A 27,500-nucleotide genomic window follows, 5' to 3' on the forward strand; every position below is an offset into this window, starting at 1 on the left:
TAATTACGAAAAACACCGAGATCAACGGTGATTTTGTAATGGTCAGAATCGTTATAAACTTATAGCCTCTCTGCTAGCCGACTCGGTAGCGTCACTGTCCGTTTCTCATTTCGTTTCCCGTCCACTGGACGGTGGTTCAATCCCATGGGGGGACGAAATATTATCAACTAAAAATTCCCCATCCCCCTCGGTACATATATGAAAATATATCAATTCCGAGTTAGAATGATTTAAATATTAAAGGACATTTGTAGCTCGAATGATATATATATATATATATATATATATATATATATAAGATATATATATATATATATATATATATATATATATATATATATATAAAGAGAGAGAGATAGATAAGTTATACTTCCAGAATAACTTAAATCCGAGTGGAATCATAGTTGATAATTGCTTCTGTAGTTGATAACTTCTTCTCCAGGGGCGGGATTCGAACTGTACTTTAGTGAGCTATTAAAAGAGGCATATGTTGTAAACATGACAGTGTAATGATTTACGTTTTGTCCTGAAAGTCAATATCAACTTACCTCCTTCCCAACGGTGGGATTTGAACCACTGCTGGTTTGGCAAACATCGCAGTTGCCTAAAAGTTAAATGTTAACTGGGTGGTGGGCGACTACCTAGCCACGAAAATAAATTAAGCCACCGACTAAATTAATTTCGCCCTAAAGTCTGTAGTTGATTTAAATATAACTAAATCACCTTTCCTTGAAATTAACAGAGTTTATAGAACTATTTGTTATTGTAGCTAAAAAGTAAACTTTCACTATAATATGAAATAAAAAGTGTCTATTAAATAACAGTTTCATAATGTATGAACATTAATGATTAATTATACATAAAGCTGAAATAAGTGTACATTATACATATATGATATTTTATATGCGATGACTAATAAAAAAAAAAAAAGTCCAGTGCCCATCCACTAAAGAATTCTTAGGTTTAGCCCTGGACAACCACTTACAGTAATTTAGAACAGCCACATCTAATGTTGTTATTCGCATAATCTTTATCAAATGATACTAGAGATTTACACATAACAAAATAAAAGACAAAAGGTCAAAGAACAAAAAAGGTTTCCAGAGAAAAAATTTGTCGAAGAAAGCTACAGTTATTTATTAATAAAAATCGACACCAGGTTTGCCATGTCGACTGAAATGTTTACGTCAGTGGTATGTATAATGAAAATAGAAATAAAGACCGATGAGTGAGGATGATTCGCCTAAGAATTATTTTTTATAGAAGAAAACCATCGAAGGAAAGGCCAAATCACAAGATGTCTCTCTCAGGTCAGTATGATGCACAGTCTATACTTAGTGGGACAAGCGCAGTGTTCTTGCAAATGCAAAATATAGTACAGTATGTCAGGTGGGGCAATAATTGAGTCACTATAAGGCAAGGTCTGTTTAATCGTCTTGCTTATGTGCCTTAGCTTTTGCCTACTGAATGAAATGCAGAGATAGTTTACATTCGTAATTTTACCAAAAATAAATAAATACATACACATTTTAAAAACACAGACAGAATATCATGTTCTTCTATTCATGCAATATGGTCCAATTTTATCTATTCGAATTTTCATACATATTGCCAATATTTTTACTTTCTGTTCATTATCTGTTTTACCACTGACATTCAATCGTATGCATGAAGCTAATAAAAATGAAATATACAGCACCGCCTCTAAATCCACTTGAAAAGTTAACGGGGAATTCCCCATCAATGAAAATTCCCATTCATGTTTAAAACAATTGTTGTCAGTCTGGTCTGATATGTATGGATTGATACTGGTCGCTGAGATTTCGAACTGAATTTCATCAGCGTGCATATTATTTGGTTTAAAAAATGAAAATCCATACCATGATAAACAATATTTTTTTATTTCGAAACTGCTTCGTTATTCTGTTTTAACCTCGTATCCTTTTACATATTTAAATAGTTCGGCAATTTCGCTGAATATGATTATTGGTATTTCAAACTTTCCAGATATGTTCTAGAGAAAACCGGTAATTTTATATACAGGATGTCCAGGCACAAACAGAGATAAAATGGGGGTCTGACATATACGCTAATTAGTTATTTATTTAATTTAGAGGGATCGAGATGAATAACTATACTCTGTTTTTTCCATCTGTTCACCCACCTGTGGTGTTTGAGTATGGTAACACTGCGTCCCAGGCTTTAGTTAGGTTCGCTATGTGTAAGTTTTAGGTAAACAAACAAAAGGATATCTGGGTGTACAATTGCAACTGAAAAGTGTTTTAAAATAATGTACTGTATACGAATTACACCGTTAATATTCGAAATAGAATATTGTTATTATGTTGAATGTAACCTGAATGTAACTATCTAAAGCCGGGACGCAGTGTTACCATACGCAAACACCACAGATGGAAAAAAAACCGAATATAGAGGATCTGCGTCTACAAAATGCAGAAAATGAATGTAAATCCAGGCTGTGTAATTATCTTGCTCATTTCCCTATCTCTGGTTAGTACTGAGCGGATAAATACAGAGATGGTTTTACGTAATGTGGTTATGGATATATATTATAAATTTAGTTTGGTGTATTCGGCAATTTCTGATTATATCTTCGTATCGTTTTTAAATTTTATTTTCGGGTATGCTCTGATAAAACTGACAAATCTATACCGAATTATCAGTCAGTTCCACATTCGTTGCTTGAGCTTAAGGTCAAAGATACAATAGATTCATGCTTGACTGCTGTAAGCAAAAGTTTTGTTGCCAGAAACGAAATAAAAAAACAGCAATTGCCGCGTCAAAGGAAACGTTTGCGTTAATATGAGATAAGGATAATAGAAACGAGAAATATAGGAGTCAGTGATGAATCACATAAGGTTTGGCAGAATGGAATCGGGGGGTCAAGACCAAATTAGGTCAGTATGATGCACTGTCGCGCGCAGTCGGACAAGCTCAGAATTCTTGGGAGTACAAAACACATCGTGGGTCAGAATGAGGCGATAACTGAGTAAATGTAAGGTGAGGTTCATCTGATCGTATTGTTTTTCCTCCTTGCCTTTTGCCTATTGAATAAGACACAGAGATTATCTTTAATACCAATGAAAGAGGAACAGTGGAGTGAGCACTCATCAGACAGTTGGATTCTTTCCAAGTAAGCAAGTCCTTCTTTACCTTGATATGCTTGACAGCCAATACACAATTAGATGTTTTAGAAGTAATTGCTCCTTCGGCCAACAAACGTCTTAATTTCCTATAAAATGACAAGAACACGCCTTCAAGAAATGGTGATGCTCAAGATAAATAAATAAAAAATAAAGAAATAAATGAATAAAAATAAATATATATAAATAAATACATAAAAATAAATAAATAAAAATAAAAAATAAAAATAAAATAAATAAATAAATAAATGATTAAATAAATGAATAGAAATAAATAAATAAATAAATAAATAATAAATAAAAATAAATGAGTAATAATGAGTAAATAAAAATAAGTGAGTGTGAGGAGGGGGGTGTGGAACGAAATAAACTAATTAATGCCGTCTTTTTCCAGGAGTTCATTCTTATCCCCATTGACTGCAGCTTACTGTTGATACCCCCAACCACTTTCTTAAAGGGGTAATACAATGGCATTCAACGAACTCTGTTATCAAATCATTTTCAAACGAATAGAATCGTGGCTACTGCCTTCCATCTGATACCATCGCTTTAACATGGACAGGAAATGAAAGACAAATAGAAATTATGAATGCCAAACTTTTTATTGAAATGATTTCAATTCCTTGTAATCAAGAAGTTTGAAAATTACAAAGCGCACGAGAGAGAGAGAGAGAGAGAGAGAGAGAGAGAGAGAGAGAGAGATAGTAAATAAGAAGCCCTTTTCTCTTTCATTATTCCTCCAGTGTTTAACAAAAAATAAACCCTGAGTACCGAGTTTCATGTTTCCTTTGGCTATATATAAAAAATTAAGGGGAAAGTGAGGGCTACCAATAACCTCGGTTACAATACCAGTTAAAATTATGGAGAATTTTGTCGAACAGGAGACACTTTTCCCCTTCCGTTTTTGCCATCAGTTGTTGTTGTCAAAAATGGTGAAGAATAACACGAGGAAAACCTTGAATAATTTTACAGGTAACGACTTTCCAAAGCAGAGTTCTTGCATGTTCTCACGTAGGAAGAAAACATAGTTCTCTTGGGCTGACATATGGCTATATATCTTATATCGCAAGGTTCTTCTCATATGTTTATATATTACTATAGTTAAATGTTGAAATGCTACTAACGAGGTTTAGAAGCAAGGGACAGGTCACTTCTGCACCTGTGAACAACGTCCATGAGTATTGGTTCTCAATAGGTGGCCGCAGGTTGCAGCAATATCTGGGGAAAGAGTAAATTATTAAAAATCTACAGAAAAATTTTTTGTATCATCGATTCTCTTCTTCATCCTTGATATCAGTGGTGTCAATACACATTACACTTTAATCCGATTTGCTTTGGCTACGTCTGAGAACAGTTGATAAGTACTTGACTCACCTTGCCACTAAGAATCTCGACTGCATCACATTTGGACTTGGCTGAGGAACTAGATTCCACGGCTACTGAACCTGAAGAATTTATTAATATGCTTGCTGATTTCACACTCAGAGTCAAATCTGAGAAGACCAAGGGGTCCTTGGCCGTGGTTTAGTGTAGGCAGACGAATGAGTAAACCGAATTTTGCTGAGAACGCCACCCGTGACCCATCTGCTTTTGTCTTTCTCCACATCTAATCTATGAGAACATGTATTCTCTCCTTTGGTAACAAACGAAATACAAGCCGAGAAACAGACGATGACCAAAATGCCAGTGGCGTCACCAGCAATTGCGAAGCTGATATCATGCGTTTTGTAGGTCTTTCACTGAATAGAGATGTGTGCACAGTAATAATATATGTTAAGTAAAATTGTTCGTATTGGCTCGTTACAATTAAACCATTTGTGTTTGAATTACACGTTGTTTTAGTATTGAAACACTCAAATTCAGGTGTTTGTGTAAAGGAGTTTTTTTCTTGTTATATAGTAGGGAGTTAGAAAATGTCTTTGACTGATATATGAAGACTGACTTTATTTGGATGTTACCAAACTCTTCCCCATCAACCCTATACCTCCCCATACGCAATACCCCCACCCTCCCCATAAATACATATTTGTTTTTCCCTATAAAATTACCGAGAAAGTAGTCAAGAACTGAAAAATAAAGACGCATTATTTAATAAAAGAAACAATTATAATACACTAGCAAATGATAGGTTTACGAATGTAGAATATCCGAGGAACCTAACTTACAAACCTATCAGGATTTTAATGAAAAGAGCAGCTTGCAAAATTAGAGAAATTAAACGAATCGAGGTCTATTTAACTATCTTGTCGATATTTTCATGGGATCCATAGAAATTCAGCCTAACAGTAGAAGATTCTCAAAGCCGCACATTTCCTTGAATTCTGGTTCCTCAACCAAGTTGTGATCTTATAAACAAAAGAAAACAAATAAAAGGCAGCAGAAAATGTTCTGACGGCAACTACTAACTACTCGGCAACTTCGTAAAGAAAACGTTAACTTAAATATTTCTTGAAGTAGGTACGATGGCTTACTTTAAAGATATAATTAGCTTATAAAACCCATAAGTTTCGAAGTTGTGTAAAGGGGGCTCTTTCTATGGAGCAATTGGTTACAACAGTTTAATTTTGCCACTATCAAAAAGACGCAGCAGCTCCTACTCTTATTTACTGTATTTTAAAAAGGCATATATGCATTAACTGTTTGATTGCCAGTGATAGCTTTAGCGAACACTTTACGCTCATTACAGCATCAGTTGCTTCCAACTCGTACGGTATCTTCCCAACCTCATTATCTATGATAGTGCCTATTTCATATACCGAAAATTTTATCGATGGATACCACTGGAAACTTATGCTTTGATTATGGATAGACACTCAAACTCACTGACTGTGTTCATGAACAGTTCCACAATGCACTGTTCAAGGAAGCATCAGAGTTCCCGCTTATGTTATGCCCAGACCCACAAACTCTGCCCTTACCCAATGATAGTATGAATGTCGGTGCCTTGTGATCATGAACATCATAATCACTGTGACGATAGTACCAGTTACTCTTAGTGTTCATGTATAACCTAATATGCATTTTCTAGGGTTCATGGAAGATAAATTCATTGCCCACGTTCATGGATGGCATCGCAAAATTATCGCCAGTATTCGTGGGCAACATCACAGACTATTGCCAATGTTCATGAGTGACATTACAAACTTTTTGCCAGTATTCAAGAGTAACTTCCAAAGTTATATGCACCCAAAGTTATTGCTGGTGCACGAGTATCAAACTTATTGCTTGTGTTTGAGCAAATAATTCATTGCTTGTGTGCATTAAGTAAAACTCATTATGTTCATAGAAAAAACTCATCACTTCTATTACCCGTACTGAGTAGCAAACTCATTGTTTATACTAATATCGTAACAAACTCATTGCCTCTATTGAGTAACAAACTCATTGCCTGTATTCAAGTAACTCATTGCTCGTATTAACGAACTCTTTGCCTGTATTAAACTCATTGACCGTATTCATAGAACAACAAACTCATTGTCTGTATTCAGAGTAACAAACGCATTTCCTGTATTCATAAAGTAATAAACAAACTCAATGTTATGAATAGCATTATAGAGACACTGACGATGCTATGAATAATCAAAAGCATCAAAAATAACCAAAACATACCCGAAACAACAAAAGTCAACAGATACTCCAATTAATTCGAATAAAAATATCCAAGACTTAAAATTGCCATACGTTAAAAAAATTAATTTACTTTCGTGCTGCCTGTTAACAGGACCCGAAAATACCTGGACAACCGATACCTATAACAAGTGATATATAGAGCAACCTAATTATAAAAAGGCAATTTAATTTTTATAGAAAAATGAAAGCAAATATTAAAAGAAAATCTTTATGGCGGGGACAATGAAAACTTAGAACATCTTTTAACATAATAAAAAAGAATTTACTAAAACTGACAGTGCAGAGTATATGCCACAGCTTTTAATTGAGATTCTCAGGCAAGAATCATACTTTCCAAGTCAAGTTACCAGTCGCTTGTTCACTCTTCACAAAACCTGTTTTGAAGTTATTTGCACTCCACGTTCCAAATTAATTTTCGTTTTCAGTTTCAAATAGTCTCCAACTTTAATGTATTAATTTCCAGACATTCGAATGTTGGCATGAAATTTAATCTTGTAGGGTATCAGGAAAGCCTTCGGGGATATTACTAGTTCTAGTCGTGACAGTTATTCAAGTACTCTCTAAAATACTCTTCGTGTGCAACATTATCAGTCACTAGGGGAAACTAAGCACTGTAAGGCACTATCTTTAGAAAATACATTTATCTGTATTATATTGGATTTTATGAGCTACCTCGACAAGTTTTTTGGTAAAGATTTTGATTAAGATTAATTAAATGAACAGCCAGATTCCACAACGTCAGGAAATCTTGAAACAAGCAATTCATGGGGTTTTCGATGTGCATCGTATACCTGAATACCTGGCTGAAGAGTAGCCGAGGACAGCCGATATGTAGCTCAGTGGGTAACAATTCGAAAACAGGAGGTCAGTTCAAAATTACCTTCTTGAATGCACATTGTATATAATGTGGTAACATATAGATGGACAAACTTTAAAGTGCCATCGCCAGCCTAAAAACTATTTTTACAAGATCCAGCCCTGAGGAGGAGGCGGAAATAAGTATACTTAACTATTCTAATACGATTATTTGCAAAAATGGTTCCCCTGATTCACACTTGCAGTACAATAGCGGGATATCAAAGCCATTCTTTGATGGAATATGGAGAGCACTGGTATCCTGCTGTCGACAACGACAAATATTTCGCGATAGACTTAATTGCTTACATTACAGCTCAAAGCTCATCTTGTAGAGCAGTACATTGTGTCGCAATCACAATTCTTGCAGTCTCCTGTGATGACAAGACTTTGGCTTCTTATTGATGGATAAAAAAGTACCTCTTACATACCTGTTGCTAAAGAGCAGCTTTTATTATGTGTGAAGCTTGGGCGTTAGAACAGGACCTCAAAGTCAAACTCCTGCCAAAAACATCCTGGAAAATACCAAAGCTTTAGAGCTGTGTAATTTACTCCGAATCTAGTCAATTTTGGAAGTTTACCCACGTCTGATTACGGTAAACACCCACAGAAATAGTTATGATGACTGCCACTGATTGTACGAGATTAAACACACAGCAAGATACAATATTAACAATAATATAGTAAAGTTAGTGTTACATTGCAGAAGTCTAGCCGCGTAATTAATGGTTTTTTCGCCAAAAAAAATCACAACAGGACTAATTATGCTACGATAAATTAAGGAGGAATTGAGTAAATCACTCTGAGCAAAAAAGGATTAGTTAGCAAACTCCTGTTAAACCTTTACCGCCCAGAACGATGTTACAGTCGGAGTCTCGGAGGTTCAAATCTTTAAAATCAGACGATATTGTCATTAGCCAAGGACTCTTTAGTCTGAGTGGTGTCTTGGTTCTTGGAACGCGACCGAATGCGATCCGTGGACATCCTTGAAATCGCTAATTTTGCTTATATTATTTTTATTTCTAACGCCCTTCTTTTACTTGTCTTTCGTGGAATTTTAAGATACAGCACAATGATGAATAGACTTTCCTGAACGTAACTCGTAAATTCTTTTAGGGCTCTCGAAATCATCTGTAGCGTGTCTGTCGGATATATCTTTTCATCGCTTTGATGAAATAACTTTTAAGTACCTGTGGTATTTTGTCATTACGGTATATAATGAAATATTCTATATATACGTATACACACACAGCCGCACACACACACAACACACACACACACACACACACACACCACACACACACATATATATATATATATATATATTATATATATATATATATAATATATATATATATATATATATATATTACTGTACCTCATTTCAAATACTAGTTTCCATAGTGATATATTATTGATATGTTAGTGGGGTGTGTTTAGATTTAGTGGGGGGTAAATGGAACAGTAATAGCTGTAGTCAGCAGATTAAAACCTGGCTAAAACAGACAGTTAGAACAGTGATACCGTGATAAAAGGGCCAGTCAGTATAGTAGTACCAAGATAAAAGGGACAATCAGCACAGTAATAGCTGGGTAATAGGGACAGTCACCACTGTAATACCTGTATAAATGGGACAGTCAGGAAAGTAATGTTTGGATAAAAATAACAGTTAGTACAGTATTTTTCTGGATAAAAGTTACAGTCTTCATAGTAATTCCTTGATAGATGTGACTGTCAGCACAGTAATATTTAAATAATAAGGATAGTCAGAACTGTAATACCTGGATAAAAGGGGCAGTCAGTACAAGAAGGTGCAGGAAACTTTTCCCAAGTTCTTCAGAGTTTTCCCAGGCAGCACCACGTTGGTCAGCTTGTATATAAATATATTCCCCCCTCTCCAGCTCACTACCAAGGGGGTAGGGATTTGAAATCTATCCTGCTATCTAAATTGGGTCAAATGAGGGCAAATTTTTTCTAGATCAGTCAACCAGTGTGGATTTCTATAGTGCACAGACTTGCAGACAAAAATAATAACATTCGGCTATATATATAAGATACCCCAACTTCCTCCCTTTCCCTTTCATTCTGACCTTCCCTTCTCCTTCCCTACTCCCCTCCGTTTCCTCCCTATCCTTCCTCTCCCCATCCCCATCCTTCCTCCTCCCTTCCCCCTTTCCTCACTCATATTTCCCTCCCCCTACCTTTCCCTCTTCATCTCCGGGCTATCAGTAAAGACTAGTTTGACAAGTAGAATTAACGTAGTCTGCTGAAAGAAAAGTACTGCGATGTGAAGGAACCTTTGATGTTATACATAGGAAAGAACAAGTGTCAGGTAAATGGAAAAAAGTCTCAGGGAGGATATAAAAACAAGAGAGTTCTATGGACTCGAGTCTACATAATAGAATCAAGCGAAGATCAAGAGCAGATGAGAGAGAATATTTGGCCAAACCTCCCTCATCAAAGAGTTATATTTAAAGTGAGTTAAAGCATAACATACGTTGCCTTCATTAGCATTCCTGAAAATAATGCAGTTGTCTGTTGCAAAGAAAACACAAAACTTAATCATAGAAAAGATCGGGAATATAACACATCGTTGAAAAATAAAGTTTGGGACATAACAACGATTACAGTCTCGGTAAAGCGGGTAGCTTACATCTGAATTTCCAGTTTAGAGTTACGGTTAGAGATTTTGAGAACGAACAATTCTCGTTTTAGTATCATCAGTTACCTCCCCCCCATCCCACCACACCCCCAAAAGAGAACAACTCTTCTCGAAGGAAACGATCCCTTCAGAACGCTCGGTCGAGGTCATATTTCACTCTTCTCCCTGAAAGCAGCCCCGCCTCGCTGGGAAGCCCTCCGGAGGAGGTGGAATTTTGTTATAAAAAGGGGAGGGGAGGGAGCTCAGAAAATTGAGGAGGACAGGAAGGATTTTAATTCATTTCTCTTCTTTCTTTCGGGTCTTTATTTCACGAAATCAGAAATTAACAGACAACTTATTTAATTTTCCTTGTGTTTTTTTAAGCCATAATAATTCAAGAACATACCTTTGGCTCCTTTATCTGCGTCTTATTTCCTATAAGTACCTATACTGATTACAACTCCACGCAGAGTTTCCGTGGAGTTCCCATTACATTATTTCTTTTCCTTCTGAAGTTTTACCCTTTTTGCGACATAAATACGAAAACCGTCCGTACTTTTCTATTGCCGGTTGACAGTTTCTTGTATCTCCTTTTCTAGAGCTTAAGTAAATGATCTCTATAATGAGCATTCGTTTCTCAACATCTGCATTGCCATTTTTCTTTGCGGCTTGAAGTTTCTTTCTTCAGAGCGAAAAAAATTTCTTTTAGATTTTTTTTTCTTTTCATTCGCCAATTTAAAAACGTAATAATTACACACAGACCACACACACACACACACACATATATATATTATATATATATATATATATTATATTATATTTATATATATATTATATACATATTATATATATATATTATATAATATATATATATATTATATTATATATAGTAATATATATATATAATATATATATATAACTACGAGTTATACATAGCATCAGAAGAAACAGACGAAAAGGATTCCTTTGCGTTTAGAAACTGATTTAAATGCTTACTTATTTTTTCAGGCTAAAATCATGTTTAGTAGAAATACTTTTTTTTTTTTTTTTTTTACAAAATTCCTGCATTAGATATGAGAAAAATAATGATCTTCACCCGTTTTACCTCATTTCCCTGTGATGTACAACAACTCTGAAACGTCTGTCACCTTGATACTAAAACTTTTCTTGAAAAATTTGGCTCGCTTTATTTCTTGTAGACATGTCATAGTTTTTTTATATTCGTCGTTGACAGCGAATGAGACATAGTATAAAAATATGTTTCATAGAATGATAAAAAACGGGGAAAAAAAGTTGGGTTACGGGTTTGATCAATGAAATACCCACGAAGGTTAGGGTAACAACGTTGTCTCTGAGATAACAAGGAGTGATCCGGCCTCCAGCTTACTCGGGGCGCGTGCTAGAATCTACTGTCAAATAGAGCATGGTTTCACCAACGAAGATTAAAATAAATGCAATATATCCTATTAGAAATAATTGTTCTTTACTGTTTAACGTGCACATTATTTATTTTTTACATTTTCTTTCTAATAGATAAATCAGAAATATCCTATCCTAAAATTCCTGTATCTATAGCTCGACGCGAAACACTTTTTCATACCCTATTAGACTTTTTTTCCATAGACCTTTCCTACCACCCCTAAACAAGAACAAGAACAACAAAGTAGTTTGTAGGCTTACTCCCCGGTTAAGCGAAAAGAAAAGGAAAGCCATAATGAAATCTACCAGGCACCTCTTCCCATTTTTTTTTTCTTACCAAAGTGATGATACGGGTTTCACCTTTCGTCTTATCGCAATGAAAGGGTGTTGATACACGCAAGTGTCCTGCCCCTTCTCTGACCCAAGATGTCTTCGATGAAACTTGAATAATATACCTAAAGACTGGTTGATATATTTATGTAATCAACATTTCAGTGGCTACGGTCAGCGATGTTCAGATTTTAAGGGAATCATTCAGCACTGGATCGTACTATTACTTGGTTGGGTGGCTGACAAAAAAAAAGAAGCTTTCAATAGTCTGTAGACTTACTGAATATCCACTGGGGAATCCAGGTAAGAATATCACTGGAGAAAAGTTCGCAGAAAAAAAGTCACATTAATCTTTCCTAGATAGTGAAACCCGAGGGTAAAACTGAACCCGGTATATATCCATGTACCCACCTTTGCGGCGTGTTTTGGTTATAAGCCCGTTGGGGATGACCGTAAAACATAAACAAAATACTGTAAATATCATAAAGACGATGACCCACAAGAAATACTGTGAATTTTTCCCCTGTGACTTTAATAACGGCCACCATAAATTAATGTTACTTTTTTTCCTGTGACTTTTTTTTTCTAGCCAAAATTATGACTTTCATCCTGTGACTTTTCTTCCTGTGACTTTTTCCCCTTGACTTTATTTCCGGCCAACCCACTCGGTACGGTATGGGCTTTCCACCTCAGTCTGATGTGACCCCGACCGACCCACGTGGGAATCTAATTCACTTTAGGTCATGCATAGGTCATGCATAATCAAAACGCTCTGCTTTGAATGAACGCAGCAACTATATCCTTAGACAAGGACCCAAGTGAGAATGAACCAAATAACTGCAGTGAATGCGAGTTAGGGTCACGATTGGGCGAAACGTCCTTCTCTTATTCATCACGAAACTCGACTGGCGTCAGCAGGGGAAACGCCTTTGAGCTCCTGTCAGTTTCTGGTTGCTATTTGCTCTGGCGCTTCTCCTTAGACCTATCAGCTTATCTGTTGATTGATTGAGAGATATATAAACTTCTGGCATACATGCCAAGCGCTGGAGCATCTAAGGCCATTCAGCGCAAAAACGGAAATTGACAGTGAAAATGCTTGAAAGGTTTAACAGGAGGAAAACCTCCAAGAAGTTGCACTACGAATCGTTATGAGAGGGTGGACAGTAAGATGGAAGAAAGAGAATATGAATGGAGGTACAGTAAAAGGAATGAAAGGGAGTTGCAGCTATGGCCGAAGAGACGCTGCAAAGAACGTTAAGTAATCCCTACAGTGCACTACTGCATGAGATGCACATATGGCACTTATCCCCTACTGGGGTATTAGCCTATCGGTGCCAGGAGAAGTAACGCCAGTAGCAACATACGAACCTTTGGGGGTTTTAAGGGGGTGGGGGGGTGGGTGGGGGGGAAGGACAGAAAATGACGGTTAGGTCCTCGAACAATGGCGTCTTACAGCAGCTAAGGTATCAGGGAATTCTTGCAAGCCCTCTAGAATGGCTTAGATATGATATAAAGTCTTGGAAATGGGTAGGTTACACATCCGGGGGCTACACTTTAAAAATCAAACCAGAAGCATGATGATGTCTGTGAAAGGGACTGAACTTTAGGATGACCTCAGGCCCCATGAGCAGATCCCACATCGACTTCTTTAAAAAATCCGGGTGAGCGCTTTTATCTTGTATCAAATCCCCCTGTACTTGTTGTCGTAATCATTATGGCGCAATGATTATTATCCCTTAGGCTAGCTGGAGCAATCCTGAATAAAGACGAATAATAAAGTCCCAAATCAATGCCTCTGAACAATGCCTCGTGATTCCCAGGAGTGCAATCATGTAAAAATGCTTTTTCACGTCGCTGATGACTTCGGGAACCTTTAAGTAATGAATGCCTGCTGCGTCCTTCATCTTCTTTTCAAAGAACTTCTCTCTAATGCTTTGCGTTCACAAGTCTTCGTAAGATTTTGGAACCGATTCAAGACAATTGCTTCTTATGAGAAGGTGGTTGTTCATGGCTGTGACCTCCATAACATCTGTAAGTGATGCGGGTTAATCATGCAGAAACTCTAGCCCGTTTAATTTATGTGCAAAATTATTGCTAGTATTTTTGAGGGGGACGAGACTTATCCTTTGTGGTTTCCATTGGGAGATGGAAATATTAATAATTAAGCAAGTTTGAATGAATGTAGCTTATATTTGAAATATTCTGATACTGCTTGGTTTTGAAGGACTCGCCATCTATGTTTTATTAAAGGTCAGATTACATTCTGATGAGAAAATAATGATACCTTTTATTTTCCTTCACCTTATATGTTTTCCTTCATTCATAAACAAAGACAAGTAGGAAAAAGTTTGTTAAGAATCTATTCAAATTTTTTTTTTTTCCAGTTTTTATATATATATATATATATATATAGATATATATATATATATATATATATATATATATAGATATATATAATATGTATATATTTCTTTTTCACGTAGCTGAACATTTCCCTACGTTTTAAGATTTTTTGCTCTGTTAATATCTGAGCAGTACACAGTTCATAGCTACAACTTCATCATCCATTTGACATTATTTTTTTTTTTGTGGTGAAGTATTGCTCCAACAACTCTACATTTATTATGCAAATGATTCATTTACGTATGTGCCTTTTCAAACTAAAGAGAACATTAAATAAACCCGTTTGATCTCTCTTGGAAAAGAAATCCATTTCTGATTGAGCGAAGATTGTTTCCATTTTAAACAAACGTACTTGATTTGAGAGAGAGAGAGAGAGAGAGGAGAGAGAGAGAGAGAGAGAGAGAGAGAGAGAGAGATTTCAATGACAACACCGTTTTGCATTTATTAAGTCATATTAGTTCGATGATAAAAGTCCTAAACTGACGAAGTTACAAAGTTTTCTGCGGAATACTTTAATGTTACTTTTTCCTTCCTAGAATGCGCTCATTTCTGAACCCAAAATATCTGTTTGACTTTTCTTCATAATTTCTTCATGGTTTACACCCCGTAAGGAGGCAGTGCCGCCAGTGCACCTCATGCATTGAACTGTAGGCTTTTTGCAGCGCGCCTTCGGTCCCTAGTTCCAACCCCTTTCGTTCCTTTTGTTGTACCTCCGTTCGTATTCTCTTTATTCCATCTTAACAATCGAGTCATAGTGCAAATGCTTTGAGGTTTTCCTCTTGTCACACTTTTCAAACCTTACTATATTGTTAATTTCCGTTTCAGCGCTGAATGACTCATAGGTCCCATTGCTGGGCCTTTGGCCTAAATTCTAAATTCCATTCAAGTCAATTTATAATTTTTTTGCAAGATTGTCAAAATAGTGAGTTTTAAATATTTTGGATTTTTGGCAGACTTACGATATTTGATGACAGGTCAATTTTAGTTTAAGGGAAAAAAAGATGCCAAAATCTGCTTTTTAGGAACAAAGACCAGAATATTAGCGATTAAACTGTGGTAAACCTTAGGTTGTGTAGGAGAATATCACATTAGCCTTCTTTCAGCTGACCCTTATCTCGTCGTAATATAGCGAGTTATCCATCATTTTCTGGGGGGGGGGGGGGGGGGGGGGGAGGGGGGGGGGGGGGGGATCTAATTGGGACATAATAACAATGCAAGGCATTGTTATGAAGAATGTTCGGCAGGCAATACGAACACAAAGACCTCCATAGTCCCTAAATATCCCTGGTCCTCCACAGAGGTCCTCGGTCACCAGGCTGAATGGGCAGGTATATTGAGGACCGCTAGAAAATGTGGCATTTTGTTTTCCTCAGAAAAGACTTTGCAGGGAGTTAATAATAATTTTTCCTGAAACGCCGCTATTTTTTTGCAGACTTTGGATTTAATCGAAATTTATAATTCCAGAAAGGTCACAACGAACATATTGGCAATATATCAATAATTATAACCCTAGGCCCTAACATATATATATATATATATATATATATATATATATATATATATATATATATATATATATAATATATATATATATATTATATATATATTAGATGGCGAGTGAAACTGAGACTTTGAGCAAATACTTTCGCAGTCTATTTCTACATTCTGAAATGTGAACTTGAGAATGTAGATATGAACTACGAAAGTACTTATTCAAAGTCCCAGTTTAAACTCACCGTCTACGTAGATTTATATGTTTGTGTATGACTGCTTATGTATATATGTATATTCTAGGTTAATATATAGCTTTATCGATGGCTTTGCGCTTTTATTATATATCTTCTCTTTTCGTAGATAAGGCAAACTGGCTCATACAGCGTTTAGGGCTTAAGTAATAACATGTAATACTAGTCCTTTAAATATATATATTTCCTCAAGAAACAATCTTGTAACCAACAATGATACATGGCTTTTCAAAAACTAGTGATGCCGCTGGTTCCGCATTAGGAGAAGTGGGGAGTAACGCGGGCTACCAAATTTAAAGGTGGGTACGCAACTCACTAGACCAATGAAGAACTGGGAGAAACTTATTATATATAATGAGTACGGATGAAAAGTTGTGAATGCTGAATGCAAAGGAAAGTATAAAGTGTGATTTATTAGCAAGGATAACATAGTGAAATGAAAGAGCAGAAAAATCTTTATGTATAATACACATTTGTTATTTGCTCAAATTGGACAGCTTGATATTTATCTTTATCATTTTTTTATTTCATTTTATTCTAACTTTCATTCTCCATACCGGGCAGTTTTTTGCCTGTCGTCTGTGAGCTTCTAGCATTCTGTTATACCAACAAGGGTTACAGCTTGGCGCGTGATAATAATAATAATAATGAATGAATAATAATAATAATAATAATTAATAATAATAATAATAATAATAATAATAATAATAATAATAATAATAATAATAATATAATAATAATAATAATAATAACCAAATGACTAAGAATAATATCACCAATTGTAATGAACTTCTTTAGCGAGATTGATAACTCATAATAAACGTGAAAAACAGAATAAAAAGCTGTTGTTGAGAATGATCCAGCCAACCAAACAAAATGTAAAATAACAAAGAAAACTCTTATAATAACTTATAATCAACTCGGAAAAAAGTGATGTTCATGAGAAAAAGAACAAGAAAAACCTACAGAATCCAAATTCATCAAGAGCGAAAGGCAAATCTAAGGGTCGAAAGCTTTCCTGACAGCACAAAAGATCCCGGAATCGTTCTCATAGAAATAAAAAAAACGAGGAAAAAATAAGATCACTGAAGGCAAAAGTGAGTTATGCTTTTCCTGATTTATTATGCTTTTTGGATGATGCATGAGCTCTGCCGAGAAGAATAAATGTACCTAACTAAAGGTCTTCAGGGGGAAAGGGATTTTTTCTTTGGTTTTCACGGATAATAATCGATTCATTGAGCGAGGAATTCAGAAAGATAGGGTTTAAAAGCACTTGGGCCATAGGAACATGGGGCTTTTTTGCACTGTACCTATTGAAATACATACTTATATATATATATATATAAATATATATATATATATATATATATATATATATATATATATATATATATATATATATATATATATATATATATATATATATATATATTATATATATATATATATATATATGTGTGTAACGAGGATATGAACCTCGTTTTATTGGTAAACGTGTAACTCGAGCGTCAGGCAAACCAACACATAATCTCTCTCTCTCTAAGCAACCATGCGGCTCGCGACTTTTCTCTCTCTCTCTCTCTCTCTCTCTCTCTCTCTCTCTCTCTCTCTCTCTCTTCATTCTGTCAGGTAATCAAAATGAGAGAGTTGCATTATAAAAAAATACATTTATTTAACAACAAAAGATAGTAAATCAATCAGGTCTCACAGGAATACCTAATTCAATTAAACCTCAACATTAAAATGTCTAAAAGTAATGGTCACACCAAATGTCTATTCTCCCATCGGGACTCCCTCGGTCCCCCCCCACATGGTTCGCCAGAACCATCTGTTTCAAAGACATGAGAAACCACTCGTATGTACACACATAAGTTTTACAACAAAGATTAAAGATTGGAATATTCTCATAGATGTTAAACAGACAACAAGCCACTCTTGGCTAAAATAGTATAAGACTCACACCCAAGCAGCCGGAATATTTCACACACAAAACTACAGATAAACTTCGCAGAGCTTCCTCGGCATCCTGCCTTTCTTCAAAGACCCCTCTATGCCAGTCCACCATAGACTTGGGTATGATACATTTTAAAAGGAAAAGGCGCACACACACATACAAACGCACACTTCGCTAACGCCTCACATTACTGGCTACAACCAGTTTCCCAAAGGCACTTCGAAAAAAGCTCATGAACTCTCGTGCATTGACTTGTCTTTCTATGCAGTTTTCATATCACGCCACCCACAGAACCATTGATCAGCTTCTCTCGGGTCGTTGCTTCGGCTCTGTTCTCACATTCCAGAAAGGTCACAACGAACATAATTGGCAAATATATCAATAAATTATAAACCCTAGGCCTAACATATATATATATATATATATATATATATATATATATATATATATATTAGATGGCAAGTGAAACTGAGACTTTGAGCAAATACTTTCGCAGTCTATTTCTACATTCTGAAATGTGAACTTGAGAATGTAGAAGTGAACTACGAAAGTACTTGTTCAAAGTCCCAGTTTAACTCACCGTCTACGTACATTTATATGTTTGTGTATGACTGCTTATGTATACGTATGCATATTTCTAGGTTAATATATAGCTTTATCGATGGCTTTGCGCTTTTATTATAATCTCTCCTCTCCTCGTAGATAAGGCAAACTGGCTCATACAGCGTTTAGGGCTTAAGATAATACATGTAATACTAGTACTTTAAATATATATATATTTCATCATGAAACAATCTTGTAACCAACAATGATACATGGCTTTTCAAAAACTAGTGATGCCGCGGTATGGTTTTTTATTGATTTACTGCTACCTACTGTCGCAACTAACTTTGGCAATGAGAGATTGAGGTTTTACCACGCTAATGACTAAGTGATCTAGGCTGGGCAATTTCCCGGACTAGATGAAGGATCCCACTCGAGAGGACATGGTGCTTTCAAAGCTGCAATAGAATGGTTATGATAATGTTGACCTTTTAATCGACAGTATTTTCATAAGCAGAGATCAACGGCATTACTTGTATTAATAATAACAAAAGTGATTAAAACGACAGAGATATTCTTACAAGGCTACTGTTAGCATTCTCTCTCTCTCTCTCTCTCTCTCTCTCTCTCTATTTGCAAGTGACTAATCGCTCCTTAACCTTCTTTTTTTGGTATCAGCTGTTGTGCTGGAAAAATATCTACAAGTTCATCGTAAATATGTCGCCATAATTCACCATTTTCTAAATGTCTAAAACTATTCCCACTCACGGATCAAGTGAGCAATCCACAGGAAAGCTTCTTTCTGCGAACTACAGATAGCACTGGCCAAGAGAATTCACTCAGTGTACAGCATATTGGTTACATTATTTTCCATACTCTAGCACAGAAGTCGCCAACCGGTGGTCCACGGACCACTGGTGGTCCGTAAAAAGATTTTGATAATCTGCAGAAAAATTGGGACATTATTCCAATTTTTGTGTTTTGTTAATCCTTTTCAGGCAATCCTGATACAAATCGCACAAAAGAACCCAATGTGGCGAATTTAGTAACGTCAACAAACTTGCTTCAAAGAAGCAGGAACAAATATCACACTGAATTATGTGTAATAGTTAATCTTCAAATTTTAAATTGTTGATGTTATGATAATTAAACTATAGCTTTGTTATTATTTTAATTTAAGGTGAGTTAATTTCATAGTTTCTAAAAATTAAACTTTTTTTTGTAATTATTATTATTTAAACACGTATTTACCACCTTTTTTTTTTATTTATATTAGTATTCCGGTAAATTTTATAGTATGGCTTAGTGGTTCCAGAAGTTCAAAATGTGGCGACGACTGGCTTTACCAGATAGCGACAGGCATAATATACAATTCATAAACAAGGAAGCGGAAGCACCTATGCTTCTATACCTGCATTTCACTCAAATAGGAAGTCAAGAGGATTTTAATAGAATTGTGACTCCCGCTGACGTATTAGTAACCACGCCTGTTGAAGTTGAAAAAACACCACTTACAGACTCACGTGCACATTGCAGTCATATTCTGAGTCGCCAATCATGAAGTTCAAGAGAGGGACACTTATAGAGTCATTCATATCACCTGGATTTGCGAGGACTTCTAAAACTATTGATGCTGAACACTGGGTGACTGAAACAAGAAAAAAGAGATCTTAAACTTGAGAGCGACAGAGGACACAACACTCGAAATTGTGCTTGCATCAGCTGCAGGTTTATTGTAATCACTGAGAAGGCCAACCCACAACCAAAGACATTGGCTGCTCCTAGCTTGACCACTGCCATCATCTTTTCAATGATTTTTCTTATTTTCTAAAGTAATACGTAATTACTTAGCTCACTTTTAGGTATTATAAATTCATCAAATAAAGTGACCTACATTCTACATTCTTGTTGATTTTTTCATGTTTCCAAGCATCTTTTCAACTGCTTAAATTCTGTATAAAGCACGTATAGCAGAAAGAAGTCTATATATATATATATATATATATCATATATATATATATATATATATATAGTATATATATATATATATATATATATATATTAAAAAGTAGTAAGGTACACACCTAGCTCTGACATATACCGTACGTATACTCAACATACAAAAAAATGTCGAATGCGCACGGCATTAGCATGCCTTTTGCGCATATTAGTTTTCAAGAACTCTTTTATCGAGTGCCCGGGATCAGAGTGGCACCTCACGCAAATAGAGACCAGTTCCAGCTCACTTCCAAAATAGCGCTGGAAAACAGGGAAACGTTTCACAATGTGCCTGTGTTGCGAAGAAGAGACGATTTGCAGAGAGCCTCTGCCGGCCCTGGTATAACCGGGGCAGGATTCGGCTTTAGCAGTTGACCGAGAGCGATGATGATCCAAGTGGCGAATTAGCTCAACCTCTTGTTAAGGCTTCTCATGAGAATGGATGATGAGATGACGGAGAGAAAGATGGATAAATCTGGACACACAAACACAGAGAGAGAGAGAGAGATGAGAGAGAGATGAGAGAGAAAAGAGAGAGAGAGAATAATTTCATCCAGTTGCTTCCTGTGCAAATACTTTTCAGGTTATCTCCAAATAACTTCGGGGCAAATATTCTTTATTCTTTTACCTTGCCCTCCCTGTTGCCATTTTTACTCAACCCGTATTGTTTCTCTTCCTTTCTTTAAGTAGAGATGCATTATCTTGGTTTAGTTATTACATATGGCATAATTAACACCATAATTTCCACTTATTTTTTTTAGGTATTTGTAAATGTTTCTAGATATGCATGCATAAGTGGTACGCATCAGTGTCATATGATGCCATAAAACAAAATACTTTACATTTTTCGATGAAGTAAATGAAATTAAGCAAAGAAAAGTTTTTCACCCAATGAAATATTATTATTATTTTTTTTGCTCTATCACAGTCCTCCAATTCGACTGGGTGGTATTTATAGTGTGGGGTTTCGGGTTGCATCCTGCCTCCTTAGGAGTCCATCACTTTTCTTACTATGTGTGCCGTTTCTAGGATCACACTCTTCTGCATGAGTCCTGGAGCTACTTCAGCCTCTAGTTCTTCTAGGTTCCTTTTCAGGGATCTTGGGATCGTGCCTAGTGCTCCTATGATTATGGGTACGATTTCCACTGCATATCCCATATCCTTTCTTATTTCTATTTTCAGATCTTGATACTTATCCATATTTTTCCCTCGTCTTTCTCTTCAACTCTGGTTCCCATGGTCCCATTGGATTGCGACATCAATGAGTGATACTTTCTTCTTGACTTTGTCAATCAACGTCACGTCTGGTCTGTTGCACGTATCACCCTATCCGTTCTGATACCATAGTCCCAGAGGATATTTGCCTGATCGTTTTCTATCACTCCCTCAGGTTGGTGCTCGTACCACTTATTACTGCAAGGTAGCTGATGTTTCTTGCACAGGATCCAGTGGAGGGCTTTTGCCACTGAATCATGCCTCTTTTTGTACTGGTTCTGTGCAAGTGCCGGGCATTCGCTTGCTATGTGGTTTATGGTTTCATTTTTCGTATTGCACTTCCTACATATGGGAGAGATGTTATTTCCGTCTATCTTTCTTTGGATATATCTGGTTCTTAGGGCTTGATCTTGTGCTGCTGTTATCATTCCTTCAGTTTCCTTCTTTAGCTCTCCCCTCTGTAGCCATTGCTATGTGTCATCGCTGTCTAGTTCTTTAGTCTGTCTCATGTATTGTCCGTGCATTGGTTTGTTGTCCCAGTTCTCTGTTCTGTTTGTCATTCTCCTGTCTCTGTATATTTCTAGGTCTTCGTCTACTTTTATTAGTCCTTCTTCCCATGCACATCTTTAGCCACTAGTCTTCACTGGTTTTCAGATATTGCCCCAGTGCTCTGTTCTCGATGTTGACGCAGTCCTCTATACTTAGTAGTCCTCTCCCTCCTTCCTTTCGTGTTAGTGGATAGTCTGTCCGTGTTTGCTCTTGGGTGTAAGTTGCTTTGTGTATTGTTATAGTCATGATTTCTGATTTTCTGATCTATGCTGCGGAGTTTCTGCCTTCGTCCATTTGTCCACTATTCCTGCGCTGTATCTGATTACTGGCCACTGCCCATGTGTTTAAGGCTTTTATCATATTTCCGGCGTTGAGTTTTGACTTGAGTATCGCCTTGAGTCTCTGCGTGGAGGAGTGGGTTAGGTAGTCAATGGACTTAAGTCAAGTTAAGCAACATTGGGGCTGGTCAGTCGTTGGATGGGTGACCGCTCTCCTCGGCGTTGATTCCTTGGGAAAGGATCTTTACCATAATTTCCTCAGTCTACTCAGCTGTAAATGAGTACCTATCCCTGATGGGGTAGGGTCCAGCTATGGGTTAAATAGCAAAACTCAGCAATGATGGAAAGAAATGAAGGAATAAACGACAACGACGTAAATGGAACTCTGGCAACAGAGGAGCTTCGTCCGGCAACCAGGTATTCTAACCCAATTGAAGGGGAAGACGGTCAGGTACTTGGAGGTCGTCATCCAGCAACTGATCACCACAACGACAGTAATTATTATTACTATTATTATTATTATTATTCTTTTTTTTGCTCTATCACAGTCCTCCAATTCGACTGGGTGGTATTATAGTGTGGGGTTCCGGGTTGCATCCTGCTTCCTTAGGAGTCCATCACTTTTCTTACTATGTGTGCCGTTTCTCTAGGATCACACTCTTCTGCATGAGTCCTGGAGCTACTTCAGCCTCTAGTTTTTTTTCTAGATTCCTTTTCAGGGATCTTGGGATCGTGCCTAGTGCTCCTATGATTATGGGTACGATTTTTCCACTGGCATATGCCATATCCTTCTTATTTGCTATTTCAGATCTGATACTTATCCATTTTTTCCCTCTCTTTCTCTTCAACTCTGTGACCCATGGTATTGCGACATCAATGAGTGATACTTTCTTATTGACTTTGTCAATCAACGTCACGTCTGGTCTGTTTGCACGTATCACCCTATCCGTTCTGATACCATAGTCCCAGAGGATCTTTGCCTGATCGTTTTCTATCACTCCCTCAGGTTGGTGCTCGTACCACTTATTACTGCAAGGTAGCTGATGTTTCTTGCACAGGCTCCAGTGGAGGGCTTTTGCCACTGAATCATGCCTCTTTTTTGTACTAGGTTCTGTGCAAGTGCCGGGCATTCACTTGCTATGTGGTTTATGGTTTCATTTTTCGCATTGCACTTCCTACATATGGGAGAGATGTTATTTCCGTGTATTGTACTTTGAACATATCTGGTTCTTAGGGCCTGATCTTGTGCCGCTGTTATCATTCCTTCAGTTTCCTTCTTTAGCTCTCCCCTCTGTAGCCATTGCTATGTGTCATCGCTGGCTAGTTCTTTAGTCTGTCTCATGTATTGTCCGTGCATTGGTTTGTTGTGCCAGTCCTCTGTTCTTTCTGTCTTTCTCCTGTCTCTGTATATTTCTGGGTCTTCGTCTACTCTTATTAGTCCTTCTTCCCATGCACTCTTTAGCCACTCGTCTTTACTGGTTTTCAGATATTGCCCCAGTGCTCTGTTTTCGATGTTGACGCAGTCCTCTATACTTAGTAGTCCTCTCCCGCCTTCCTTTCGTGTTATGTATAGTCTGTCCGTATTTGCTCTTGGGTGTAGTGCTTTGTGTATTGTCATTTGTTTCCTGGTTTTCTGATCTATGCTGCGGAGTTCTGCCTTCGTCCATTCCACTATTCCTGCGCTGTATCTGATTACTGGCACTGCCCATGTGTTTATGGCTTTTATCATATTTCCGGCGTTGAGTTTTGACTTGAGTATCGCCTTGAGTCTCTGCATATATTCTTTCCTGATCGTGTCCTTCATCTCTTGGTGTTTTATATCTCCTCCTTCCATTATTCCCAGGTATTTATATCCTGTCTCATCTATGTGTTTGATGTTGGTCCCATCTGGTAGCTTTATCCCTTCAGTTCTTGTTACTTTGCCTTTTTGTATGTTGACTAAGGCGCATTTTTTCTATTCCAAACTCCATCTTGATGTCCCCAGATACAATCCTTACAGTCTGGATTAGGGTATCTATTTCCTTGATGCTCTTACCATACAGCTTGATGTCGTCCATGAACAATCAGATGGTTGATTTTGTTGCCTCTTTTCTTGAGTTGGTACCCGGCATCCATCTTCTGTAGTACTTTTGTCATGGGAATCATGGCTACTACGAAGAGTAGTGGGGACAGTGAGTTGCCCTGGAAGATCCCTAGTCCTGATAGTCTTATTCCAGAGCTTGTAAGTATTGTATTCCAGTTGCGCATTGTATTTTTGAGGAAGCTGATGGTATTTTCCTCTGCCCCATATATTTTCAGGCATTCTATTAGCCATGTGTGTGGTATCATGTCGAAGGCTTTCTTATAATCTATCCATGCCATGCTTAGGTTGGTTTTCCTTCTCTACTGTTCTTCATTACCATTTTGTCTATCAGGAGCTGGTCTTTTGTGCCCCTACACTTCCTTCTGCAGCCTTTCTGTTGGTGGGGGATGGTAGTTGTATAGCCTTTCACTGATGATACCTGTTAGTAACTTCCACATTATTGGTAGGCAGGTGATAGGCCTGTAGTTACTGGCTATATTTCCCTTACTCTTGTCTTTTTGTACTAAGGATGTTCTTCCTGTGGTCATCCATTTGGGTGCTTGGTGATTTGAGATACAATGTTGGAGTTGTTCTGCTATTCGTGGGTGTAGGGCCTTGAAGTTTTTGAGACAGTATCCATGGACTTCATCGGGGACCTGGGGCTTTCCAGTTTGGCATTTTCTTTAGTTGGTGTCTGACTGTGTCTGTCGTGATGTCTGTGAATCTTTGTTTATTCTCCCTGTTCCTTCTTCCTTGACTTCCTGGAGCCATGTTGCATGTTTGTTGTGTGATACCGGATTGCTCCATATGTTTTCCCAGAGTCTCTTACTTGGTTCGGCTTCAGGAATTTCTGGGGTGGTTTGTCTTCCCCTCTTAGTTGGCTGTATAGTCTTTTCTGAATAGTTTGTTCTGTGGTATCCTTTATTCCTGTTCATGTACCGTTGGATCTTGTGTGCTTTGGCCTTAAGCCTCTGTTTTACATCTTCTATTGTGTTGTTTAGTCCCCTCTCTTGTACTTTGTATTTCTCGTTGAGTTCCTCCCTTGTTTTCTTGCTTCTTAGCCTTTTTTCTGCCATCTCTTTCAGTTTACTCAAGTCAGATCTCATCACCATGATTTGCTTTTCCAGGCGCTTTTCCAAGGAGGTTGCTGTTTTGGTTTCTGTTGGGTTGGTTGTGACGGTGGTGTTGTTGTTCGAATCCCCCATCAGTTCTGCTACTAATATTGCTCCTGCATATGTCAAGTTATTTGTTTCTTTGATACTGGTGGTGTGTATTATGCCCATTATTTCATTGACCTCACTTGTTTTCTCCCTTAATTTCTTGGTGTTGTAGGCTTTCATGGAGGGGATCTTTGTTCTCTCTGTATCTGGCTCCATCCATTGTCTAATCTTTTCTACCCATTCCGTCCTCTCTGTTACTTCGTCGGTGTTTCTTCGTGTGTCGTTGTTTGATACCTCATCCTCCCTGTCGTCTTCTGTGGCATCGTCTCTCAGTTCGTCTTCGTGTAATTCGTTGCCGTGTGACATTTCCCTTTCCAGTTCTTCTCTTTCTGTTGGGGAGAGCCAGTTCTTTTTCTTTATGTTCCTTACTTGGTCTGCCAGCCTCTGCTCTGTTTGGGGGGTGTTATTCCTCTCATTCCAGATGTTGACCAATCTTCTTCTATATCCTCTCTCCTTATTTTCTTCTCTTGTCCATTTCTTCCTTTTTGCCTCTGTAGCTCCAATCTCAGGCTGTTGATTACTGTCGTTGTGGTGATCAGTTGCTGGATGACGACCTCCAAGTACCTGACCGTCTTCCCCTATAATTGGGTTGAATACTGGTTGCCGGACGAAGCTCCTCTGTTGCCAGAGGTTCCATTTACGTCGTTGTCGTTTATTCCTTCATTTCTTTCCATCATCGCTGAGTTTTGCTATTTAACCCATAGCTGGGACCCTACCCCATCAGGGATAGGTACTCATTTACAGCTGAGTAGACTGAGGAAATTATGGTAAAGATCCTTTCCCAAGGAATCAACGACGAGGAGAGCGGTCACCCATCCAACGACTGACCTGCACCAATGTTGCTTAACTGACTTAAGTCTGTTGACGACCTAACCCACTCCTACACGGCGCCACTTATTATTATTATTATTATTATTATTATTATTATTATTATTATTATTATTATTATTATTCAACAGATGAAACCTCTTATTATGGAACAAGCCCACAGGGGCCATCGACTTGAATTTCAAGCTTCCGAAGAATATGAAGATATCACACTTATAGAAAAAGGAAAAATGAATTAATAAATAGATAAAAGTATTAAAATGCAAAGTAAATAGTATTAGGGCAGTAATGAATTGCATCTTCGCTTGAAGGTCTGAAGTTCCAATTACACGACATCCTCTGGGAGGCTGAATGTTCCACAGTCCAACGGTGTGAGGACAAAGGAACTCTACAACTGAGAAGTTGGTCAGCGAATCTGGTTGGTGCTCTGCAGGTAAAGGAGATCAGGGATCAGTTGTGAACGTAAAAGATCTCTGTTGAAGTACAACTTATGAAAAATTGACAAAGGAGAGACCAATCGTCGATGGATCAATTTATAACTGCTACTATCAGGATATAGAAACCTACCACCACGAACAACTGTCTAAGAGAGATAAAAATCTTGCAGAAGCTGATATCCTATCCGTAGAAAAGTATTCTAAATGACCTAAAACTTGTTGCATTGAT

The sequence above is a fragment of the Macrobrachium nipponense genome, chromosome 2 (genome assembly GCF_015104395.2).
Source record: "Macrobrachium nipponense isolate FS-2020 chromosome 2, ASM1510439v2, whole genome shotgun sequence".
NCBI classification, from domain to species: domain Eukaryota; kingdom Metazoa; phylum Arthropoda; class Malacostraca; order Decapoda; family Palaemonidae; genus Macrobrachium; species Macrobrachium nipponense.